The following is a 25986-nucleotide window of genomic DNA, read 5'->3' as shown; positions in this document are numbered from 1 at the left end:
TTCAAATGTCTTTTTGTAAATAAAACGATGGTTATAGTAAATGATAGCTGGTTATTCTGTTTTCTATTTGTTTGTTTGGATTTGTTTTTTAATTTGGAAACATCTTTCTTGGAAAATTTTAAATTGGCAAAATTTTGGAATTTAATGATCCATAAAGTACAAGTTTCTGGGATTCTGTAGAACAATAAAATGTCCCAGAAACGAGTTTGCATATTTCTTTCCTTTCAAAATACTAAGTAACCTCACTGGTCTGGTAATTTGATAAGATGATAAGAACAAATTGTCATATTAGTTGAGCTTTAGCTAACTTGAATTTAATAACTAAAAACAATCACCAAAGAATTCAGTTTTCTTGTCCAGACCCTGCCTGACTGATGGGTCAGTTCACCAAGGGGTACATTCTGTGATTGGGATAAAGACAACAGTAGGAAAAAAGTATGGAATCCAGGCGCCATAAATCCCCTCACACAGCAGTCTTTAAAATATTGGCCTGTCACTCCCTACCATCAGCTTCCCCCATCCTTTTCTTACATCTTCCTATTCTTGCTTTCAAAAGCTGCAAGTTTGCTCAACTTCTTGATGTTTGAGTTATCCGGCTCCAAAAGATCTGTAGGATTTCTCCAGGTTCCTATTTTCCTGTTGTGAATTTTACTGAACATACACCACTGCTGACCCCATATATAATGGACCTGGAAAATATTCACTAGAAACTCAAATGCCCATTTCTCATCTTTATGTGATATTGTTTGTGTGTGTGAAAGAGAAAGAGAGAGAAAGATCTTATAATGCTGTTTATAAGAAGGTGCCATTAGTCACTTAGGAGACACATAGTAGTTTATTTTCAGGATCCTGTGAAAAGCTGGGGAAGTTTAATCTCCATTATTTTTAGGCACTGTGACTCTCTCTCGAGACATGGGTTTTAATATGGTATACTGCCCAACATTATAACAGTGTGGCAATTTAGGACCAATGTATGGACATCCTTTATCATTGCCTAGTGCATCAAGGCATTCAAAGTGAGGAAAGTCAATGCCTGTAGGTATCCCTAGTTGAAATTCTAATTAGAAAGGAAAATGAAGGACTATTGTATAGACTATAAAAATTCAGAAAATTCCAAATAATAATGGGAGAAAGAATATCTGATGACCTTTGGTTCCCTTGAGTATTCCAGATGATACTCTACTTACAATACCTCATAAGCCCTTAGGGATGACAATTTTTATTATCATTGAAGGTATAGGTGAAAATCATTCAAAGAAAAAGACATTACATGAAACTGGTCTTAAATACTGTTGGATTCCCATCCCCATGCCAAAAAAGAAAAAAAAAAATGACATCTCAGTATCAATTAGGGTGATGAGAAAGGATCTCTGGAATATGTGACTCTTTGACATGGTTTTTAATCAGATACACCCAGAATTCATCTCTCATGAATCACACAACTAAAAGTGATCTCCAGCATTTGCAGAATTCATTCGCCTCCCTCTGAGAGGAGCTGTATAGAAAGTATTGAAATAAAATCTCCTGCCTTTTTCTTTCAAATGCCCAAGAATGTGCCACAACTCTGCTTTGATCCTATGTTCCGATGTTTCCCTGCTCTTACTGGCAGAAGAGAATTTTCCCTGCATGTGGATGTCTAACCTAAATCCTTCATGCTGCAATTTGCATCCATTCCTTTTGTTCAAAATTACCGTGTTTCTTCTTACACCTGCTCCCCATTAAATGACTATTACATAGTTCTGGGTAATCATTCTGGAGCGGAGAAAGGCATAAACTACTGCAGCTGAGGGCAGTAGCGTATTTTTCCACACAGATGTGTGAGTCATCAACCAATTGTGAAATCTTTGTGAGTAGCAGCACATGGGAAAGATTGTCTTTTACAGAGGCAACTCTCCTCTGATAACATGTTATAAGGAAATAGACTACAGGAGTGAAGTTAGAAACAGTAACATTGAACACACACACACACACACACACACACACACACACAATTTATGGACTTTAGTTGGAATGAATAATAAGCTAGCAGGCTAGCAGTTGCCTTCCCTTCTAAGCACTACTGAGTTTTTGATGCTTGGATATAATTTCTTATGCCTCTGTTATCCAAGGCAGGTTATAGTTACAGCTGCATGAAACCAGTCTAGCTGGCTAGTTCTGCTAAAAACCAAACCTGTGAACCTAGTTTTTTATGCCCTGTGGTCACAAAATCCAGTAAGTGGTATGCTTCATATTTTAACTAACTATTTTGAAATAATTTAGATACAGTCTTTATTAGAAGATTGTATTGTTTTGCTTCCTGAGGACATGGGCAAGTCATCTTATCTGGTAAGTTGTTCCCTAACTCACCATGTACCTAACTGGAATTCAACTACAAATCACAGACCAGCAGCATCTGTATCACCAGGAAGCAGGTTAGAAATACAGGTTCTCAGGTCTCCTCCCTAGATTACCAACTCAAAATCTGCATTTTATAACAAGACCCCTAGGCATTTCATGAATACATCCAAGTTTGAGAAACAATGATCTATTTAATCTCTTAGGACCTCTATTTCCTCACCTGGAAAATGGAAATTAACTGACACTTGCTACTGACTTGCTCCAGAGCAAAAGAGGATTAATGTGGTAGGGCTTTTTTTTTTCCTCCCCCAGAAATAGTCTCTACATAAACAGAACATCAGAAAGCAGTTTCATTTGTTGGCACAGGCAATAACTGAACATTCTTTGGAAGAAAAACCAGGATTCCTTCCTAGATAATACATCTGTCCTTCATCCAAACTTCACTTCATGGCATAATGGCTCCAGAAACAGTGCAGCAGTTCAACCAACTGCTTTTGGAGAAACAACTGAGGCTGATCCCAATGAAAACAGTTTTCCTGCTCCCTGTCTTGGCTGTCAAATACAAACACAAACACTCTGTGGGTTAAATCAGCCCAGCTGGGTGTCTGCTGCAAAGCCATCTGCAGAACAACTTGCAGACCAGGAGCAGAGCTTGACTCTGGCTAAGACAAAAGCAGGAGGGAAACAGGGAGACGGGCCACAGTCTGACTCCAGAGACCTACCTCCCGACTCAAGCCTTCCTTCAGAAGGGACAAGAATGGAAGAAACAGATGAGGGTTCATGCAACAAGAATGCTCTCGTGCTGTCAGGCAGAACGCTCACAGCTGCCCAAAAGGGCTCCACAGTGTTCACGTCACACCCCAAGTCTGAGAGGCCAGCCCAGGGCCAGGAAGGGGCAGTCCCAACAGTCCCCAAGTTCAGAAATCCAGGGAGCACTGAATTGTTGCCTCCATCATTGTCCTAACCCCAGCAAGTTTTGTCCAGACACTAGACCAAAATCTTTAAGGCTTGGAAAGGAAAGAAAAACAGACTCAGTCCTTGACCTGGTCTCCTAGTTGCCAGTTCACTCTTATCTAAAGCCCTGGGCTAGACAGACAGCGTATTCTCTCCCTGCCAGAGACGCAGTGAAGGACTGGTTTTCTTTAGAGTGAAATTACCTGAGTTAACAACATCAAAAATATGACAAGTCCTACTGACTTTGGATCCAGGTAAACAAGACACCATGACTGCATCATACTATTCTGCTAGTGAGTAATAAAGGCACCTCTAAAAACAGGTAGAGCAGCAAGAGCCTCATAGTGAACCCCGGGCGCACACACACAGACGTAACACGTGTGCACACCATGCTTCTGTAGGCCCCACAGACCTCTCTCCAGGCATCTGGGTGCAGCCCACAGAGCAGTCCTTAGCACACCGACCTGCAGAGCAAGGCCTGTCCCAGCGGGGCCTCCCGGCCTGAGCCCATGTCATTTATCCTCTGGACTGGGTTACCTAATACTCTTCCCTTTCCCTCCTTCACTCTTTCTTATCAGATCTCAAGATTTTAAAAAAGGGCGATTCTGGGGAAATGGATTGCAACCAACAACAACAAAAAAAAAGCCATAAAAAGCTGAAGATCAAAGGAAAACACCCTCAGACAAACAGAAGGACCTGAAGAATTTGACGGAAAGGAACTATTTCAAGCACAATGTTTCTTTGTGTTCCCTCTATCTCTCTCACTCTTTTTCCCACAACAGGGCAGAAATCAAAATACAAAGGAAGAGAAAAGTGGGTGAAAGATGCTAGTCAGTGCCTCTCCCTTTAAACCATAGCTGCCTCCATAAATGGAAAGAGCCAAGACTGGCATTGCACGCTTGGCACTTCAGAATGCTCACTGGTTAGAATAAATATCAGAGTTGACACCATTTTGCCTCAAGCATACCCTTAAAATAGCTCTAGGGGAGGACTGTCTTTTTTAGGGTTCAAAGGTTATTGACGTAAGCTTGAGTCCTACTATTTGCTGCCTCTAAGTTGGGGTTTTCCTTTTGAATTAGGTACTATTACGGTTCTTCTAATATAACAGGTGGGACTCTCCCTCTGCCCTCTTCTTGGTGCAAAATCCTATCCTCAACCCCCAACTTCCCAACCAAGACAGTTTATCACATCTTTCAGAACTTCATGCTATAATCTGCCATTCAACAGTCATCAGGCCATCTTTCCTATGTCCCCAAAATCCCATGAGGTGTGTGATGGAGAAACAGGCTCAGATCAGTGATGTACTTGCAGTGACAACAACAAAGGGAAGAGTAAGGACACACACACCCAGGTCTGGCTGGCTCCAAAGTCTGTGCCTTTCCCAGTGCACTGTGCTATCTCCTGAAGAGGGCAAAAGGTTCTCCCCTCAACATCAGTGAGGTACTTTTCCATTCATTCATTTTTTTTCTTAGTGCCTCCCTCTGACAGCCTGATGCTGGGCAGGCTACAGGACTCCACTCTGGTCTCCTCGAGTTAATGCTGCCACCTTTGCTATCTCAGAGGAGGCAGGAGACCATGGTGCTAACAAGCAAATGCTTTGCTGGGGGAAAAAAACAAACTGTGCTTGAATCTCAAATCACCCACTGTTAGCTGTAGGCTCTTGCACTTCACCTCTTTGTACCTGTTTCCATGCCCATAAAGTTGGCATGATAACATTCTATGACATGAAGTTAAGATGCAAACACATATATAATCTAAACATGTTCAGATTATAAAGTTAGAATCTAAAACTGTGCCTGACATAAAGAATATACGTAATAAATGAGGACTGTTTTCTTCCTTCTCCTCCTCCTCAAATTCAAAGACTGTGGTGGTAGAAACTTACTCAGGGAGCAAGAGAAAGCCCTCGTCAGAGTTCAAGATGCTACTCAAAGCATAACTCACAGGCCACTGTCTGTTTGGTTCCTATGTTGATATGTCCCACTCCACCATTAGCTCTTACCAGACTTAAGACAAAAGAGATCTAATGCATTCCTGGCACTTTTTCAAAGCATAGCAGAAGTGAGTCCGGTTTATAAGATTAATTCTTTTCTCTCCAGGCAGTGGGTCAAATCAGAACCTTCACTCAACCAACCCAGTGGATAATCTCCTTTTATTACTTTCAATCAAACTAAGTGTCTGCAATCTGTACAATGGCCACTAATTTACTGGAAAAAAAAATAATTTGCAGAGCATGATTATAAAAAGATGAGAGAGAAATACAAGGTCCAGAATGGATAAGCATCCTGTAAGTTTGCTCCTATCTCATTGCATAGAAAGCTTCTATGACACAAACTGCATTAAGGACATACAGCGGTTCTGCTAAGTCAAAAATCAAAGAAAGAAATGGACATTATTCTCAGATCAGTTTCTTATTTAAATAAGGGAAACAGACTATCAGTTAAATTCAGATCCTTTGTCACACTCACATGGAGGGATCCATTGCTCATACAACTATAACATGAAAAGGTTTCATTGTGTGAAAACCAGAACCTTTTTTTTTAAAGATAATAAAATTCTACTTACACAACTGGACAACATCACAAAGCTGTCTGGATTGTGGAAACCACTCTCTTCCTGTCATGGATAATAAGGCATGGGGTTTTGCTTGCTTTGATTAATTTCAGAATATTGCAGAGAACCTGCATAATCCCTAAGATAGCAAAGGAGAGAAGGAAAGGCGATGGGCAATGATAAAAGCGTAGTAATGGAGCAGAGGCTCTGTTTCATCTGTTGCAGAAAACCCCCCAAACTAATTTCATTTTGGCAAGTACTAACCACAATAAGGGCCAACATACAAAAATGTCCTTTGGCTCTGGGACTTCAGTTACACACATCGACACTGAGCAATGCAAAACAAAAACTATAAGATGTTGCCATGACTGTGATCAGACATATAACACAGCCAGAAAGTGCACATTTCCCTTTTTCAAATCACAGCAGCCATTATTTATACAAGTACTGAATATGGAAAAGGCTCTGACAAATTTACAGTGGTGTTTGGATGGATGAGGATGGCAGATGATGGATGAGGGAGACAGAGGATTCCCTTATTAAAGCATCAAATTTTCCCCTAAATATCAAATAGACATCTTAGCCACAACTGCACTGCTTCATACTCAAAATTACATAAACCAAACATGTTAAATGTTTTTCTTTAATAGAAAAAGACAGGATTTTCTCCTAATAAATATTGTTAATTTGTACTATGGCATTAAGTACCTTTCCTTTTCTGCATAATGTGGACTTCAACATGTAATCCTATTAAATAATAAATGTGACAATTCGCAAATTTAAATGAATGCCAGCAAAAACAGAGTAGCAATCTCAAGCACATTATTCTGTTCTAAAATTTTAGTAAATAACTTCAGCAGATATAATCTCCCAAATGTATTTTTGGTGTCTTTCTTGACAAGACAGTAGCTTTTAAGGGAAACTCACCATTCACTACCTATATGATTTTTTATGCTGTGCCCAGATGAAAATATACAAAGTTGGCAGCACTGCAGCGCCCACTAGTGGAAATATTATAAACAGAAATGCATCCTGTCTCTAGAGTTAAAAAGAAAGAAAGAAAAAGAAAGAATATAAAACGAAAAGTATCTGCTTTAAAAACCATTTATGTGACCATTCATTTCTTATTGTATCTGCAATGGTAATAGAGGCATGCACAAAGAGAAAAACTTTCTTCTGCAATTCTCAATTTCTTCATCTGACCCTATTGCAAAGTCAACTGTACACAGAGAAATGAATTTGGTGTCACTGAAGATACTTTTTAAATTAATAAAATTGTCTGTGTCTAATGAATCTTGCCCTAGAAAGAGAGAAAGTTTGTCTCAGTAAATAGAAATTCCTCTTTTCCATTCTAGCCAATCCTACCCAAGTCAAATGACTCCTTCTCTGTTGCAAATTGTTAGCACAGCATGTTTTAACAGTAACAGATCCTGCCTACTCAGAGCCTGTAATGACATCATTGGGAATCGGTCTTTTAGCATTAGCACAATGTAATGTGTAATCCAATAGCAATCTGATTATAATTTACCAGGCAACAATGTTTACCTATTCCAAGTGTTACCAGTTCCTTTCTTTTTTAATGAAAAGCAAGCCTCTTTTTCAATGTTAATGTTTCTGTTGTAAGTACAGTGGTGATTAAGTCCCATAAAAATATATCTGACAGATAAACCCAAAGTTATTACTTTCAGTTGATTTCTGAGTTACTCATACATTTTTAACTACTTATATGAGGTTTATTTGAAAAGAAATATATGAGACAAAAAAAATATATGAGACTAAAGCTTCATTCATAGAACTGTAAAATAACAAAACATTCCTAATTCAAATTAACCCAAGATGGGTTACTTAGCATGAATGTGTTGGAAAAACCTAAACACAAGCCATGGAAATTAAGGTTATAAAGCAATTGTTTTTAAGATTATAGAAGCACGAAGAACTAATACTAGACATCTTATTCTAAGATGTGAACTGGAGGTATTACAGTTTGTCAGCAAGTCATCTGCGTTTTATTGCTCACTTTATCTGATAAAATGCTTTAATGGGAAGAATCCGTGCAATGGAGAATTAATGATGAGTAACTGAGACAACCAATGACCTTGCCTAGAGTTTCCTCCTCAGTTCTGGTTCTATGCTTGGTTAGAAACTTCCTACCAGGTCCTGGCCCCAGCAGCATTCAAACTCAAACCTGACCCACAAAGAGGTGCCATCTTCATGCAGTTCAAAGTGTCACAAGGAGAAAACAGAGAGAGGGATTGGGGGAAGCTTCTCTAAGGAAAGACCTTTCAGAACATGAAAAGTACCATCAGTTTTGCTTCACTTTTCTTGATAAAGGGCTAATGTGGATCCAACACTAGCCTAATTCTCTTCTCCCTCCACTCAGTTAAGAGCAATGATAGGACAGCAACAGGAGGGGTGGCAGCATGGAGTTGCGTCCTCTTTGCTTTGCCTTTGCATTTTGTTCTTGATTTGGGACAATTAACTAGTCACAGTTTTGGCTAAGTAAATAACAAAATACACATGAAGGGAGGGAAGGGAACAGGAAAAAACTACTCTCAGCAACATTTCCAACATTCCCAAAATGCCATTCCCCATTGCAACCTGACTTCTTTGCAGAAACAAAAACAAGCAGTAAATGAACTGTGATAAATACCAATAAACTGGCCTTCCTGCCTTCAGGAGAAAGTCCAACTGGGGCTTCTATGAAATGAACAAAATTTTACCTCTGCACCAGGCTGCAATATAAGTACCAGATATATGACACTTCTACTTTCTAAAAAAAAAAAAAAAAGGAAAAAAGAAAAAAACTTACACTTTTTTTTTAATAGCTTAAGTTATATGAAGGTGTTTGCAATTGTTGAGAGATTTTTTTCAGATACTTAAAGGACATTTTGCTGATCACAGACTGCCTACCAATGTCAATTCAATCTTAAGCTCACCTCTGTTTTCAAATGTTTCACTAAAAATTTTCTTCTTGGAATGCCTTTCTGTAATATATGCCTAAACAAAGATAATTTTGTTTTTTACAATGCCATGAGGACTATTCCCAAAAATGTCTTCCATCAAATATTAATTACACTGAATTTAATATGTACTCTTTGGTAGAAAGAAGAGTTCAGTGGACAGGTGGGTTTGGAAAATAATGGCTTAAGATTAAACAGTTTTTTACTACAAATATTCTAAGAAATTTGAATATGCTAATGGGTACCATCAACCTCCTATAGGTTAAACAGTATTTCCCAGGAAGCTCATTGCAAGAGAAAGCACACATAGGAAAATATCAGCCTGAATCCAAGATGGTTTAATGTATTAAGAAGATGTTGTTGGAGCAGTAGGTAATCCCTAATGAGCAAAACACTATTCTCAGCACTTTACTGATACCACTTCTTTAACTCCTCAGAAGAGCCCCATGAGATTCCCTACTTAACAAATACAGAAACTGGGGTATGAGTAAGTTAAGCAACTTTCCCAGGCTAGTGAGTGGTAGAGATGGGATTTGAACCCAAGTACTTCAGTTTGGAGATTATGTTCTGAAGCAAGATACACTGGCCCTGGAACATAGAGCAACTGCACTTAGGAAACAACCCACACTCACAATGATTAGTGCTCCCTGGCCTCTGCCTCAGACCTACTGCCTGGGTCTTAGACTTCAATTCCTCCCCTCTACCCTGCTCTCATCATAGCAGCTGGACTCCTGGGCTGTCCAGGAGGGTAGGCAGGGGTCCCCCTACCCACAATACCCTTGTCTGTGGCTGACAGAGCAGCTCTGTCATCACCATTGACACAGGAAGCTCTTCACTGGACTCAGGAGATAGGTGGGCAAGGGAGGAGCAATTCTAGAAAAGTTTATGTGACTGATCCCCACATGCAGGTGCCAGAAGACTCAACAAAATACTTGAATACGTGGAGAGCTACACTTTGTTTATGGAGAGCGTAACTTTATTTCAGAGTGAAAATTCACCTTTAAACAAGCTATGAACTAAATACAATAGTAATCAAAACTCCCAGCTGGGTATTTCTTAGCAGTTGACAAGCTGATCCTAAAATTCATGTAGAAGAAAAACATCAAAATAGCCAAGGCAACTTTTAGAAAGAAGAATTAATAAGCTGGGGGGGGGGGGGTGTCTCACATCACAAGATAGCAAAGTTCATTATAAAGCTACAGCAACCATCTAATAGTGACACGGAGACAGACATGGAAAACTTGCAACAGTCTCATAGATGTATAGGAACCTGGTATATGACAGAGCTTCATTGCAAATCAGTGGGAGAAATGAAGGACTTTTCAACAAATGCTGCTAGGACAATCAACCATCCTTTTAGAAAAGTAGAAAATTAGGTCACTTTTTCCCAAAATGGAAAAAAAAATAATTGCACAGAAATTAAATATTTAAACACGAGAAGGCAAAATCATCCAACTTGAAGAATGAACATGGGAAAATATCTTTCTGACATCCCAGTAGGGAATAATTTCTTAAACAAGACATAAAAGGTAAAACCATAAAAGAAAAGGCTGATAATTTTGGCTGTACCAAAATATAAAACTTCTGTATGACAAAACACACAGGAACAAAGTGAAAAGACAAACCACAGAGCAGATAGAGTGCTTTTCCACCTATATAATTAGCACAGTATTCTGACCAGAACATATAAAGAATTCCTACATGTAAGAAAAAGAAACTTGATAGAAAAAAAAAAAAAATGGGCAGAGGAAATGAACAGGCCATTAACACAAGAACTCCAAAGGAGCAATAAATTTATCAAGCAATGTTCAGACTCACCAGAAATCACAGAAATGCAAATTAAAACAATACTAAAATGTCATCTTAAGCCCATCAGATTGGTTAAAAAATAAGTATGCCTGATAACACCAAGTGTCAGTAGAAAAGGGGGAAATTACAACTTTTATACATAATTGAGGGAATAAACTTGAGGGACATTTGGCAATTCCTGTAAAGATGATTCAAACAATCAGTCCTAGAGATATAGTTGCATATGTTCCAGAAGGCATGTAATAAGGATATTTATTCCAGCATGCTCATCACAACAAAAAAAGAGGCAGAAACTAGTAGGAATTGTCAAATTAATTTATTCATTCAGTAGCATACTATATAGTGGATAAAAGAATAAATCATTTCTCCAGGTTTAAACGCGGATAAATCTCAAAACTATAATGTTGAACAAAATGTAGCAATTTACATATTTCTAAATATATGATTTCTAGATACATCTATATTTGAAAAAAGAATGAAAACATCCTTGGAAATATTATAATTAGAATGTCATTAGAATGATATAATTAGAATAGTGATTAAGGAGGGTGAGAGGGGATTTGGATACCTGTAATGACTTTTTTTTAAGTGAAATAATTTTTGTTTTGTTATATACATTCATTTGTTTTGTTTTTAATTCCACATATGAGTGATAATATAGAGTATTTGTTTTTCTTGTCTTGACTTATTTCACTAAGCATGACACCCTAGTTGATACTCAAAAATACCCATGATGTTTTTCACTGAACTAGAAAAAATAATCCTAAAATTAAACTTCTGACCATAATATCTAACATATATAAACAGTTCATGCAACTCAACATCAAAAAAAAAAAAAAAAAACCCAAACAACCTCAATAAAAAACAGGAAGAACTAAACACACATTTCTCCAAAGAGGAAATGCAGATGGTCAACAGGCACATGAAAAGATGCTCAGCATCACTAGTCACCAGAGAAATGCAAATCAAAACCACAATGAGTTGTCACCTCACACCTGTCAGAACAGCTATTAAAAAGACAAATAATAACCAGTGTTGGTAAGAATGTGGAAGAAAGGGAACACTTGTACGCCACTAATAGAAATGTAACTTGGCGCAGCCACTGTAGAAACAGTATGGAGCATTCTCAAAAAACTAAGAATACAACTACGATATGATTCAGCAATTCCACTGTCTTGGGCATATATCCGAAGAAAATGAAGATACTAATTCAAAAATATACATGTACCCCAATGTTCATAGCAGCGTTATTATAACTGCCAAGATATGGAAGCAACATAAGTATGCATCAACAGATGAATGGATAAAGAAGAGGTGGTATATATGTACAGTGGACTACTAGTCAGCCATAAAAAGAACAATGAAATTTTGCTATGTGCAACATGAGTACTGCTCACACTGGGGGCTCAGCTATGAGATACAGACTTGGCTCAGACCCAAAGCAGCATCTGAGCAGGATGAAGGCAGCCCTTGCTGGTGCTTACACAGGCAGCACATCAGAAGCAGTCCAGATCTCTAACCCCAGCCCGCCCGTCCTTGATTAAATTGCAAATCATGTTTGTAAGTGTTTAAAAGTATATTCTCTGTTGAAAAACAATAAAGATGGCTACTTCACAATGGAAAAAACTAACAAAACTCAGAGAGGTTTTTTTTTTTTTAAGTGAAACAAAGAAACACAGCAAACATCTGTTAAAGGTAGGTGGTAGGTAATCAGTAGTATTTTTATATTTTGTTTGAAATACTTCACAATTGAAAAATTTAAAACGTTTTAAAGTCTCAAGAAAAAAGTGATCAACACAACTATCTCTGCATTAGGCTGACCAGAAAAATTACCTCGACCTTCTACTCTTACTGCCAAAAAGAAATTAAGCTGCTTGACTGAACAAAAAACAATAAACAGCCTCTCACTAAAGTATCTCAGGATTTGATGACGTGTGAGGAAGGCTGTATGCAGGATCTTTGTTTCTAAGAGGTATCTGCACTCCTTCTAAAACTGCACAATGAATTTTCCCAGGGGAGGGAAGGCAACAGTCCTAGTAAGAGGATTGGAGAGACTGTGAAAAGGATCCCTGCAAACTTGGCAACCTGGTGAAGAATGCTTTTGTAGACCCCAAAATGGTTTTAACTTTGTTTCAGCCACTAACATGTCAGTGGCATGTCACTTAAGCTCTCTGAGCCTCACTTCTACTATCTGGAAAACAGCAAAAGTAGAGAGGATGATAAAAGGATTCACACAAATTGTTGCAAGAATTTAAATACAGTAATATATGTGATGGTGCTTATGGCAGACTATTTTTTCCAAAATGGTGACAACAATGTATCCCATCCCACTAATTATTCTAACAATGAGACATTGACACTCTTCCACTGACAGGTGAGGTTTATGTCTCCAACCCCTGTGACTGTGGTGTTAGTGTTACTGTACGACATCTGAGGCTAAGCAATGGAAGGCAAAACAGCTTCTGCCTGGCCTTCTTCTGGGATACTCGGATACTCACCCCTGGGGTCCAGCTTTCATGTTGTGAGGAAGCTATATACCACATGGAGAAGCCATATGTAGATGTTCTGGCCATAGGCCTTGATGAGGTCCTGACAGCCAGCATCAACCACCACACATGTGAGTGACCATTCAGAAGATTCCAGCCCCCAGCCTTTCAGGCATTCCAACTGATACTGACAGGAGCAGAGATGAGCTGTCCTCATGCTGCCCAGCTCAAATTGTAAATTCATGAGCAAAATGAATGTTGCCATTGTTTCAAGCCCCTAAGCATCGGGGTGTTTCATTTCACAGTAATAGGTAAGTGGGACAGCACTTTCTAAATCATTATTAACATTATCCTCATGTGTAAACCAAGGTGGGTGGACTACATTAGAGTTCCCCAGATTTCAGAAATTTTAATGTTATCTTTGTAGTTTTGCTATATTTTATAACACTGAAATATTACCTAATATTTCTTCTTGAAATAACTCACCTTCTAAAACAAATACATATACTAAAATTAATCTTTAGAACAAAGTTTTAATGTCAATTATATTTTTCTAATTAGTTTTATTTTATTAAATATTATTAACTATTAACATTTTCTATAATTTTAATTGCTATAATTTTATTTTAATATTTAAACAAGTAGAATATGTATCATAATGTGTTAGAATAAATATGCAGTGATTAAAATTAAATATAATGTTTGGCATAAGCTACTTGAACTCATCATTCATCACTGTGGTTTGCATGTCTGGATGACCAGGAAGGTAAGGACTCATTCACCTCCAAAAATCTATAGACCACATCCTGATTCAATCATTCCTTCTCTGTTATAACCTTCCCCCATGTGAATACATTTTACTTTATAAACTGCTTTCAATCAGGAATCATAGTTTCTGGGATATCAATGCAGTCAATGATAGAAAGGCTGCAAAGAAAAGATGATTTTTGAGGGGGGTCTCAAGGCAATAAATGGGCTACAATTACTAATAAACTATACCTATGGCAGGAGGTGGTCCAGGAAGTGGAGAACCTAGATTTCTCTCCCCTGAGATTAGGGTTTTTCAACAGCGGTGCTGCTAACATTTTGGACCAGATAATTCTCTAGTAGGAGCAGGGTGATACTGCCCAACGCACTGTAGGGTATTTAGCAGAATCCCTGGCCTCTATTCACTAGATTCCAGTAGCGCTGCCCCTCAAGTTGTGATAACCCCAAATTTCCCCCAATAAAGAGGCAAAACCATCCCCATTTAGAATCAGTGACTTAGTGTAAAGGTAAGGGTGTGCCCAGAGACCCACATATGGCCCTCCACTTAGCACATACAGGAGAAATTGGTGATGATAATGACAATAATGTTTTATTTGTTCTTTCTCCACTCAAGGACAAATTCACTCTCTTTTCTAAATAGAACGAAGATAGGGTTTAAATCTGAATCTTGTGTTTTCAGTTGTTGTTGCTGTTGTTTTTAACGACTTAGCCCATAGTTAATAAGCATTGGATTACTGGCGGATCTATTCACAACGGCATATAAAATGTGCGTTTGTATCATATCCACCATCAGTGATTCACTGTAGACTGAAGAAAGTATAACAAAGCACACAGGTTCTTCACAGTCCTTATCTTAATTTGCCATTTATTGGCTGTTGTTTGATGGAACTTTTGATGGAGAATGGGGTTTCATGGCTACAATTAAGCAATATTTTTAAAAAGAGATTGGAATAACCACTTTCAAAGGTGCAGGCACCTCCTTGAAATTGTGTATTCAAGTGGGAAATTGGAAATGACATTTAGTAAGAAAAGAACATGTCTCCAAATATGCCTAGTTTAGAATCAACAGACTCAGGATCTTAGCAGCCCAGAGTCCTGAACTTTGGCCCACACTGTCAACCCAGGGAGCTGAAACAGGTATAGTAGCAAAACCTACTGACCTTAATACCCCACAGCTAAGTAGTGACAGCCAACACCAGTGAAGATGTCAATGATTTTAAGAGCCAACATTCACTGAGTACTTGATATGTGCCAGACACAATATCATGCACTTCACTCACATTGTCTTTTTTAATCCTTACAAGCCAATGACTAGGTACTACTATCATCCCCTTTTCACAGATTAGGAAACTGAGGCTTAGAGGCATCAAGTAACTTGGCCAAGGTCACAAGTCCAATATGTGACAGCCAGCTCTTAGAGTATTGTCTGTGTCATAGAGTTGACCCTACTAACTCCTATATTATAGTCTTTCTGTTAAATTGCTGAGACAACACCACACTCAATCTCTAGCCCTCGAACCAACTCATCCACCCTTTTATGCACTTCATAATTTAACATATCATACAAATGTATGTGTGTCTATGTATGTGTGTGCATACATATGTGTGTGCATATATACATAGATACATATACATATATTACACACACTTACATTGGTCCACATCAGCAAGTTGAAAATTTTCTCTTCTAGACCAGAGGTCAGCAAATTTTTCTTGCAAAGGACCAAACAGTAAATATTTTAAGCCTTGTGGGCATTAGGGTCCCTGTCACAACTACTCAACTCTACCATCACAGTGCCAAAGTATCCATGAACAACACAAAAATGAATGAGAGTGGCTGGGTTCCAAGAAAATTTTATTTACACAAACAGGCAATGTGCAAGATTTGGCCCACAGTCTGTCGTTTGCCTATACTTCTTCTACTTTGCAAAGTGTGGCCACAGAATCGCTTGGGTTACTAGTATAAATTACAGATTCCTGGGCTAAATTCCAGGCCTGCTGAAGCACAATCTAATTTTTTTTTTTAAACAAGTCTCCTGGGTGATTTATGGACATACAAACACTTGAGGACCACTGTTCCTGAGACCCAGTTTTTTCCCAGTCCCCATAAAAGTTGTCATTCCAGCTATCAGAGATAGAACATCTATCAATGGGAAAGCAAGACAAGTGATACAGAGCAAGAAAGGAAAATTGGCTTCTTGTCGCAGCTCACCATCTTTATCAAGATGTCAAATCCTGACCCGTGACCACAATTCTCCAAGCTGGAAGATGTCCTTTAGTTTTACTGATAAAAAAAAAAATCTCATAAGCTAGGAAAAACTTTTGTTCCCGGTGAAAGCACAATAATCTTTTAATCAACTCTTTGTACAAGCACATGCATGCGTGTACACATACAGGGGCATTTCTGAACTGCAGATATCCTGCTTTAAATCTGAAAATTCAGTTGTGCTAAAACTGCTTTTATGTTATTAAGGGAAAATGAGCACAGGGTCTTCGGAAATAAGAGAGATGGAACAATAAGTGAATTTGTACAGAATCCGCCGATACACACACTGCCTGCTTCATGAATACATGAATGCAACCTGTTTTATCTTTTCTTGTTTCAGAACTAAAGGTATTCACATAAATCTGGATCTCCTTTTCTTTGGGGAATTAAGGCTGGCACCATCAGTCTCTGTCTTTACCTGTATCAGCATGGGGGAGGAAAGGCCAACCCTTCACTGTCTTTGGACAAAAGATTGAAAATAGTGAACAGGAGTAGAGAGAAAAGAATACTAAGGCACACGCTGTAACAGAGCTGACCAGGTCGCCATCCACCTGGGATGACGCCCCTCTCCAGCTGACAGCCTCCAGTGATCTGGCTTCAGTCGCCCGCACCCCAAACTTATTAACTGACTCTGATCTTCTCTCAGTCTAATGCCAGGAGCCTCTCCCACCCCACCTTGCATCATAAGACTTTAGTTTATAGACCCCTTTGCTTCATCTCACTTTTTATACCTTTTCTCTGATCCTACTCTACCAATGACCCAAATGCCTGCAAAGGCACAACCCTGCCAGTGGTGACGGCAGTCCCCCTCTGACAGCTGGGATGCCCGGGCCTGGTTGTAAAGCCTGCCTCAGCACCACCACCAGGGGCCCAGTGGACTGAAACGTGTCTACATATCAAACAGAAGTGGGCTTCTACTGCTTCCTTTTCTTCTCCCACTACTTTGTATCCCATGGCCACCATGGTTATTTTGAAAGCGTATTTTAGAGCTGGGTGATGACATTTAAATAAAGTAATCTCAATGAGGAGTTAGGGATTAATAAAAATGCAGCAGAGGGCCCACGAGGCAGCACAATGTAACAATTGGGGTTAAAACTAGCGCTGAGCTCATAATGTATTTTTATTTAAGCGAATTCATGTCTTGCGTCTACACTGGCAAGTGAAGTGGGCCCTTCCGAGTTGAACTGAAGCTGATCTTGCCTCTGTGTAATAGTGAGTCAGTTAATTAACCTCTGTGTTACCAGATCACTTGAGTTCTGAGGTCCCTTTCAATTCTAAAATTCTACGTTTAAGCCGAAGTCTATTTGAGGAGGCATATTTCTCTTTCAGTTGGCTTCTCTGGTGACTTTTCCCCAAAAAAGTTTAAGTTTGGTATTTTTTTATGCAAAGAAATGCTAAAATGGATATGGATCAAAATAGCAGAGTATTTTAGTAGAAGGAGCTAAATTATTCTTCAGATCTTTTAAAAACAGGCTTTAAAGTTATCCCAAATTTTCATCATCTCTTGCATGCCTAATTTTAATTGATAATGATTTTTTAAAAATAGGCACTGTAATTTTTACCAAATGTTTCAGGATAAAATGGAGTATTTTTCCTAAGATTAAAAAGGTCAGGTTGTTTCTCTACTAGAAAAATAAGTAATGATCTTTAGAGAATAGTTATAGGCGATGCTGATGCCCCCAAGCAATCTGATTTTTCTAACATCAGAGCTCCATAACTGTCAGAGTCTTTGGGATACCGCAGCAAAACCACCAGAGGTTTTGTTGAGCGTAAATAAATGCAGAATCATCATTCACTGCCACAGAGGGCCTTACATGTATTCACTATGTCACAATTGCATAATAAAATTTGGTGTTATCAAAAAAAATGGCAGCAGAGAAAAATCAACAGTAAGTCAACCTTCATTTATAGAAGACCTACCTATCAGCACTGTACTAGGTGTACAGTGAATATAAAACCATGGACTTTGCCTTCAGGAAGCTTATGATTTAGTTAGAACAGCAGGACAAACTTCTGCAAAACAGCACAAGAGAGCACACAATCAAATGCTCAGTGGAATTTTGTAGGCACGGCTTCAAACTAATTCTGGAAATAAGAAAATCAAAAGCAGGTCTGCTTGCTTACCAGATTTGGCTAAAACTCCTCATTTTTGCACCACAGAGACTCTCTCCCACTATACAGCTTCAAGCACCTGCATTTAAAAAGAGAGGATCCTGTTTCTCCCCCAAACCTATGGCTACATGCAAAAATTATCAAGCATACAGCCAGATCAAATTATTCATACTAGAAAATAAGGCAGCTGATGCAATAGTCTTTTAAAAAATGTCAAATTTGACCTATATATTAATGGTAACACATGACATTAATGGGGACAAATAGAGAAATAATGACTCTCACTAGTCTTCTGAACTGATACTTAGTAACTTTTTTAGAATTCAAACTTATTCGAGCATTTAAACAGAAGATAAATTTATTACTTGGCCCTTTATTATTTCATAATGCCTTGTAATCCTTACTCATAACTCCTCTGTTTCCATAAGCCTCATATTTGTAAATAAATTAAATACATGGTGAAAATATGTTAAATAAGTAGTATTTATTTCATGCTTTCAGGAATATTTTCTCATTTAAACTACAAAACAAAACTGTGATATATCATTATCCCCCTTTCTCAATTTCATAGAACTAACAGAAACAAAAGCTAATGCTTACTGAGCAAGGACTCTGTTCTAGACCTGCACTGAACAGTACAGTAGCCACTACCTCATGTGGATATTTTAAGTTTTGTTTAATTAAATGTAAATAAAATTAAAACTTCAGTTTCTCAGTCATATTAGCCACATCTCAAGTGTTCAACAGCCCCATGTGGCTAGTGGCTACCATTTCAAACAATGCAGATATAGAATATTTCTATCATTGCAGAAAATTCTATTGAACAGCACATATATTACCTCATTTAATTATTCCAACAACCATTACCTCAAGAAATAGATACTATTACTATTCCCACTTTATAGATGAATAAACTCAGGCACAGCGACTTAGCCAAGGTGAGAGTAGACCTGCAGTTCCTGGTCTAACTAGCCCAGTGCTGTCCAATAAAATTTTCTGCAGTGATAGACATGTTCCGTGTCTGCACTGTTCAAGGCGGTAGCCACTAGCCCCATGTGGCTACTGACCACTTGAGATGTAGTGGGTGTGACCGAGGAACTGAATTTTAATATAATTTTATTTAATTTAAATATCAATAGCTATACCAGGCTAGTGGATAGCTCAAATCAAGCCCCCATAGTCCAACCCTTAATCTCCATATCTAATACCCCAGTCATCTCATCATTGCTACTAGCAACGTCAGAGGAAAGAAGATCCATGCTAAACAAATGGGAAAAAAAAAAAAAAAGATAAGCCCCATTCAAACAGTAGCCTGACAAAAGGATACTTGAAGCTAAGCCTTCTCTTTGGTCTCAGTCTCTAAAGCAAGCTATGCTGTGGGGAGATAGGGGCGGGGGGGTACATCTAGCATGGAATCTATTTTCAACATTTCCTTGATATTCTGGAATTAAGTCTTTGCATGGGAGCCAATAAAAGTATATACAGCCTATGTTTTCCACAGGATGCAATTTTTATAGAGCAATCAGATGAATTACAACATGGGTCAGATCACAACGCTTCACTGTGCCCAGAGAATCAGGCTGGGGCGGGGTTGGGGGACAGCAGACTAGACACATATATAACTCAGTGGAGGACTGGCAAGGAGGGAGAGATGAACTGGTGTCCATACTGCAGGCACTTTTCCCCTAACTTGATGCCTTTACTTTACTATGTTTTAAGGTATGTGGAACAGCCTATTTGGCTTCCCTTGGGTTGTTTGTTTTGATATCAGCTTTTTATCTGCTCAGCTTTTAAAAAGCGGTTCTACTGGAAAATCTTGCCATGGAACATTTAACAAGAAAAGGAAGCAGGCTCAAAATTTTCCATTTACACACAGAATTATTGCCTGTTTCCAGAGGCCTGAGAGTCTGTCTTCCTCCAAGTTTTATGATGGGATTGTGATTTCAACTATCCCTTCAAACAGATATTCTGTCTCTATTCAGAGGATGCAATTCTAGAAACCTATATCCAACTCTAATGATAGCTTACGATCTTCACTGCTGGAATAACAGGAGAGTGGGAGCTAGCAGAACTGAGAGGCAAAGGCAGCTCTGTAATGTGAAAGGGAAATCTGCTCAGTCTTTCCAGCTTGTTCTTGGTTCCCCTCAGCAGAATTCACCCCAAACAAAAATGTTAGAGGAGAAAGTTACAGCCATTGCTTTTAATTTCAAGCACAGTGAGGTTTAAATCATCCAAGAGCTCATTCCAGACATGTGGGATATTACCATGTTGCTATGATAGGCCCAATCTTTGGTGGAACAGGTAGGTTTTGCCTCAGAGCTCTGGCATGAACTCCACTCCAGTTTGGCAGATTTTAAAGAATAAACATAGCAACATCTTTTGCAAAACTACCTCACTTCTGTATCAAGAATGCTCTCTGAAAACCAAGATTAAAATAGTTAAATACAGTGACTTATCTTGCACAGCATATGTGTAAGTTGAACAGATCAGGGACAGATATATATATAAAGGCTTCTTCTCCAATCCTACCAGTCTATTACTTTTCAATAGATGCACACACACACAAAAGGTTTTCTGAATGTAGGAAAACAAGTTTATAATTACATAATTATGCAGACACACCACAATTTTTCTTTTGTTACCTTTATCTTTAAAAGGCAACAGACAGAGCAGTACTAAAAAGCAATAAAGCATGGGTAATTTAATACCAAATTACATCCATATTGAAAAGTTTACATGCAGTTGAGAGCAGACAGAGGTCAGCTTTTCAACAGGACTGTCTTTAATTGTGGCCATCAGTTTTAGCAATCCTGATCTCTGGATCAAAGACAGATATAATGGGCTTCCTCAACACTGAATAGTGAAAGCAGACAGCAGGAATGGCGCTATCTGGCACCCAAAGGTCATTTTAAAAATTGCCAGAAAGGGAATGTGTCTTATTGCAAAATTATATATCTAAGATAATACACACACACACACACACACACACACACACACACACACACACACACAGTTTTTAAATCATTCTCCGTTTCCCAGTTTCCAATGAGCTACTTTAAGTGAAGATTTTTTTTGTCACTTCATCACAGGTGCAAGGTTCTCCCTGCTTTCCCTCTAATAAATGTGCAACCTTTGCATAAATCTTTATTAATTTTTTCAGTCGCTTTCAATCATGATTTTCTCCAACCTGCACAGCAATCCCTCTTTCCTTGAGGAAGGGCTATGTGAGCTGAAACTGTTTCTTTCCCCTCTCTTTTTTCCCCCCCTAAATCAAATGAAGAGTAAATTATCAGCAAATCAGATAGAAACAAGTTCCCTGGATCTGCAGATCCATTCTACAAATGAAGCAATTTCATCTCTGCTGGCTCTGGGTGGGGAGAGCAGCAGGGGAGGGGGGACTGTAAGTAGCCATGGGGGACCAGAGCAGAGATGCTAGCTGGCGAAGCATCCCCACGTTTGCATGCACAGACCACTCAAATCTGCACCAAGAGACTACTTGCGAGAATCCATCTTTTTTCACTTAACAAGATACAAAATATAAAACACATTTGCCTCTTATTAAACCTCTCCTGTAAGTGGTTCCAGGTCCACCATTTTTAAAGGGAGGAGAGGGGAGCTGAGACCCTCCTGGGAATCTCAGTGGAGTGACTGGAGATGAGGTACAGGCTGCAAGCCTTTATTACTTTAATTTTACTTTTTTTCTAAAAGCACAGAAGGAATAACATTTTAAATCATTAGCATTTGCTTTAAGGAGTTATTTCTTCCAACTGTAAGAATCCCTACTCCCAGCCCCCTTCCCCATTAGCACCACTCCCAGATCCTGCACAAAAGAACTGCCCAGATGGAGTTTCCCTCCACTGCTCAAATCTGGAAGGTGCCTTTAAAGAGTTTCAGGCTCTAAATCGAGGCAGCCATAGAAGAACATGTAATCATAGTTTTTCCTTAAAGCAGTTGGAGAATAAAGGTCTTGTGTTTATGGCACCTGAGACTGAAAGCTGACTGTGGCATCTCACAATCATTTCAGTGGCCGCAGTTACTTTTTAAGATAGAGCACGTTCTTCTCTGTTTAAAAACAAGAGTTCTTAGTAGTTTCCATTCAACGCAAAATGCACTGTGAGAGTGACACATGGGGCACTTTTAAGTGGTAAAGTGCGAAACTTGAACTTTTAGAAATGGAATAAAGTCAGCTACCTTATTTAATTTAAGTTGATTTATAGTTTCTATCAGGGGAGCAGCAAAAGGTGAAGAAATTTGCAAAACCAGGAAAAGAAACTCCCTTCTGTGCTCTGCAAATTCAAAATGGCAGGAGGCCATAATCAGGCACAGACACGTTGATTTGAAGGTTTAGCGTCTACTTCTGCAGGTTGGTTGTTGCTTTGTTGTCCACAGACTGGAAGAGATGAAATAAAACACTGAATATTTCTGTACTTCAACTTTTTTCTGCAAAAGGAGAGATCCTACTTGAGGCAAGGTCTCTTTTATAATTTACAAAGTGCATGTACCCAAAGTGCCATGTGACCAGGAAGGCCTTTAATTATGTCTCAAGGTAGAGATGTCCTGCCACCCACCTTTTCTGTGCCATATAAGGACCAACAAACCAAGCCAGAGTTCTTTAACAGGTCAGTGGAATAGATGAGCTGTGTTCTTTCGGCCAGCAATAATCAGATGCAACAATCAAAAGTGAGGTAGAGTGATATTTCACTCGCAGCGAGATTTAACTAATGCAGTCTGCGCCTGACACACCGCCTAAACCTCCACACAGGTTGCACTGGTTTGCCTTCTGTACCACAGTCACTCTGCTTCAATACTGTATGACAGAGAGTTGATGGATGGCTCTCCCCTTGCCTGCTCATTCTCATCAGCATTAGAGCTTATTTGTCGGGCACCAACAGGGCACCCAGCACCATCCAATATACTGCTGCAGCCATGGAACCTGAAGCGAGGCATACCTTCCATCCACCTCAAAGAGAATTAAGGGCACTCCTGTTGGAAGCAACATAGGAGCTAATAAAAAGCTCCAAGTGTTGGTACAAATATAAGACCTCATGCTTGTGCCACGTGTTAAAATAAAGAATTGTAATTATTGAGAGAGCCCAAAAGGGAAAGGGGAAATAGTTTCCTATGATAGAAAGGGAAATCCTACAATTTAGCAGCATTGAAAGGAAGTGGACTTCAAGAACAAAGAGCCAATAAGCCTGCCCTGGGACAAAATAGCAGGTGCCACAAATGCACAGGACAAGGATCAGGAGGCTGCCTTTCACATGAAAAAATGCCCAGTATCACTAATTATGAGAGAATGCACATCAAAACTACAATGAGGTATCCTCTCACACCAGTCAGAATGGCCATCATTCACAATTTCGCAAACAATAAATGCTAGAGAGGGTATAAAGAAAAGGGAACCCTCCTACACTGTTGGTGAGAATGCAGTTTAGTGCAGCCATTGTGGAGAACAGTATGGAGATTCCTCAAAAGACTAAAAATAGACTTACCATGTGACCCAGCAATCCCACTCCTGGACATATATCCAGAAGGAACCCTACTTCAAAAAGACACCTGCACCCCAATGTTCACAGCAGCACTATTTACAATAGCCAAGACATGGAAAGAGCCTAAATGTCCACTGACAGATGACTGGATAAAGAAGATGTAGTATATTCATACAATGGAATACTACTCAGCCATAAATAATAATAAAATAATGCCATTTGCAGCAACGTGGATGGCCCTGGAAAATGTCATTCTAAGTGAAGTAAACCAGAAAGAGAAATAAAAATACCATATGATATCACTTATATGTGGAATCTAAAGGAAAAAAAAGGACAAATGAATTTATTTATAAAACAGAAACAGACTCCCAGACACAGAAAACAAATTTATGGTTACCAGGGGGGAAGGGGGGTGGGAAGGGATTAATTGAGTGTTCGAGACTTGCAGATACTGACTGATATATATAAAACAGATAACAAGTTTATACTGTATAGCACAGGTAACTATATTTGCTATCTTGTAGTAGCTTATGGTGAAAAAGAATATGAAAACAAATATACATATATTCATATATGACTGAAGCATTGTGCTGTACACCAAAAATTGACACAACATTGTAAACTGACTATACTTCAATTAAAAAAAAAAAGAGATAGACTACCATTGCCCAGAGGCCTTCCCAGTTTCCAATTGAAGAGAACGAGCAAGATGGACAAAACCTGTCCAGAAGGATAAGGTCAAGCCATGCCTACTCAAAGTCAAGAGGTTTTTTTGTTTGTTTGTTTGTTTGTTTTAATTCATTTCATGTTTTAAATGACTTGGGAAATTTTCAGGAGAAATCAAGTATTCAAAAGCTTCAACAATAAAGAAGGATACAGATTCACAAATATTTTAATTTCAATGTCACCTTTAACTCAGTGGACCCCTTAGTACCACAATTTCTTCATATTCAGAACAGATCGGGATCAGGAAGAACCACTGCACAGGGAGGTCATGTGACAAGACCTAATGAACATCATGAGGATGTGGTTTAAATATAAAATACATATAAGATAATGAATCAAAAACAAATGAGTTCAGCAAGCCCGAGGTAGGTTAAAGATGCATTTCAGTTAACTCAACACTGAGCATTTGGTTCCTACTTGAGTGGGAGGCCAGGTTAATTGCAATTTTTCAATTAAAGAATTCCTATACTGGGATCTCCACTATGCCTGTCTCATAATAATCATAATATGTAGTAATACCTAACACTTTATATGGATGTCAAATACTTTAAGTGTATCATGTCATTTAATTCTCAAACAACATTCAGTAATCCCTAGATCAGTATTGTTGTTATGCTCATTTTACAAAGAGAGAACAAAAGCTACCTACCACCTGTGAGATCATCTAGAGATTTAATAGAGACTTCTGTTAAACCTGAACTGACCCAAATGAGGTCAACCCATCTGGGATCTTTGGAGCCAAGAAAATGCCAATCTAGGTGTACTCCAAAACCTGGGAGTCATTTGTGGTATTTCCATCTCCCTCAGTCCCAACATCTAATTCACCACCAAATCCTTTCAATTCTACCTTTGAACCAAGTTTTCTCAACATCTTTAAAAAACTAAAAATGAGTAAGATAAGCATCTAACTCAAGAAGGTAGAAAAAGAAAGCAAAGAGAGTAGAAGGAAAGAAACAATACTGATAAAAAGCAAAAATTAGGTAATATAGAAATCAACCAAACCAAAAAGTGATTCTTTGGATATTCTGTGGGTTAGCCAAGTGGTACAACTACCTTGAGCCAGTGTGGCTGATCTTTGAAGTCAACTGGTGAACTGGCAGAAGCCAAATGGCTTCACTCACATATCTGGTAGTTGCTAACTTGGTTGGTCTAATGGGACCTCAGCTAGGACTGCTGGTCTTTGCTCCGTATGGTCTCTCATCCTCTAGATCAGGCTTCTTCTCATGGTAGTCTCAGAGTTCCAAAGACAGGGAAAGCGTAACTGCACAAACACTTTCCAAGCTTCTGCTATGTCACATTTGCTATTGTCCCATTGGTCAGAGCAAGTCACTTAACTAAGTCTAGTGTCATGTGGGTGTGACTGCAAGGAGTCAGGAATATTACTGTAACCATTTACCACACCAAATAACCATACCACTGGTTCTGGTCCCACCAATTTGATCTCTGCCACCACACCGTAACTGTTGCTTGAGTCTAGTCACATCTGAATTAGTTATGTAGATACTCTACAATGAACAGTAAGAAAT

General features: G+C 38.8%; 1 long non-coding RNA gene across 1 annotated transcript in view; it reads right to left on the bottom strand.

Moving 5' to 3' along the window:
• The window catches only part of LOC116665794, a 489125-nt gene that overhangs the window by 218074 nt on the left and 245065 nt on the right, over window positions 1-25986 (bottom strand). The window lies entirely within an intron of this gene.

The sequence above is a fragment of the Camelus ferus genome, chromosome 9 (assembly GCF_009834535.1).
Source record: "Camelus ferus isolate YT-003-E chromosome 9, BCGSAC_Cfer_1.0, whole genome shotgun sequence".
In the NCBI taxonomy this organism is placed as follows: Eukaryota; Metazoa; Chordata; class Mammalia; order Artiodactyla; family Camelidae; genus Camelus; species Camelus ferus.
Note: the sequence above shows the minus strand (reverse complement) of the source record. Positions and strands in the feature narration are given on the sequence as shown.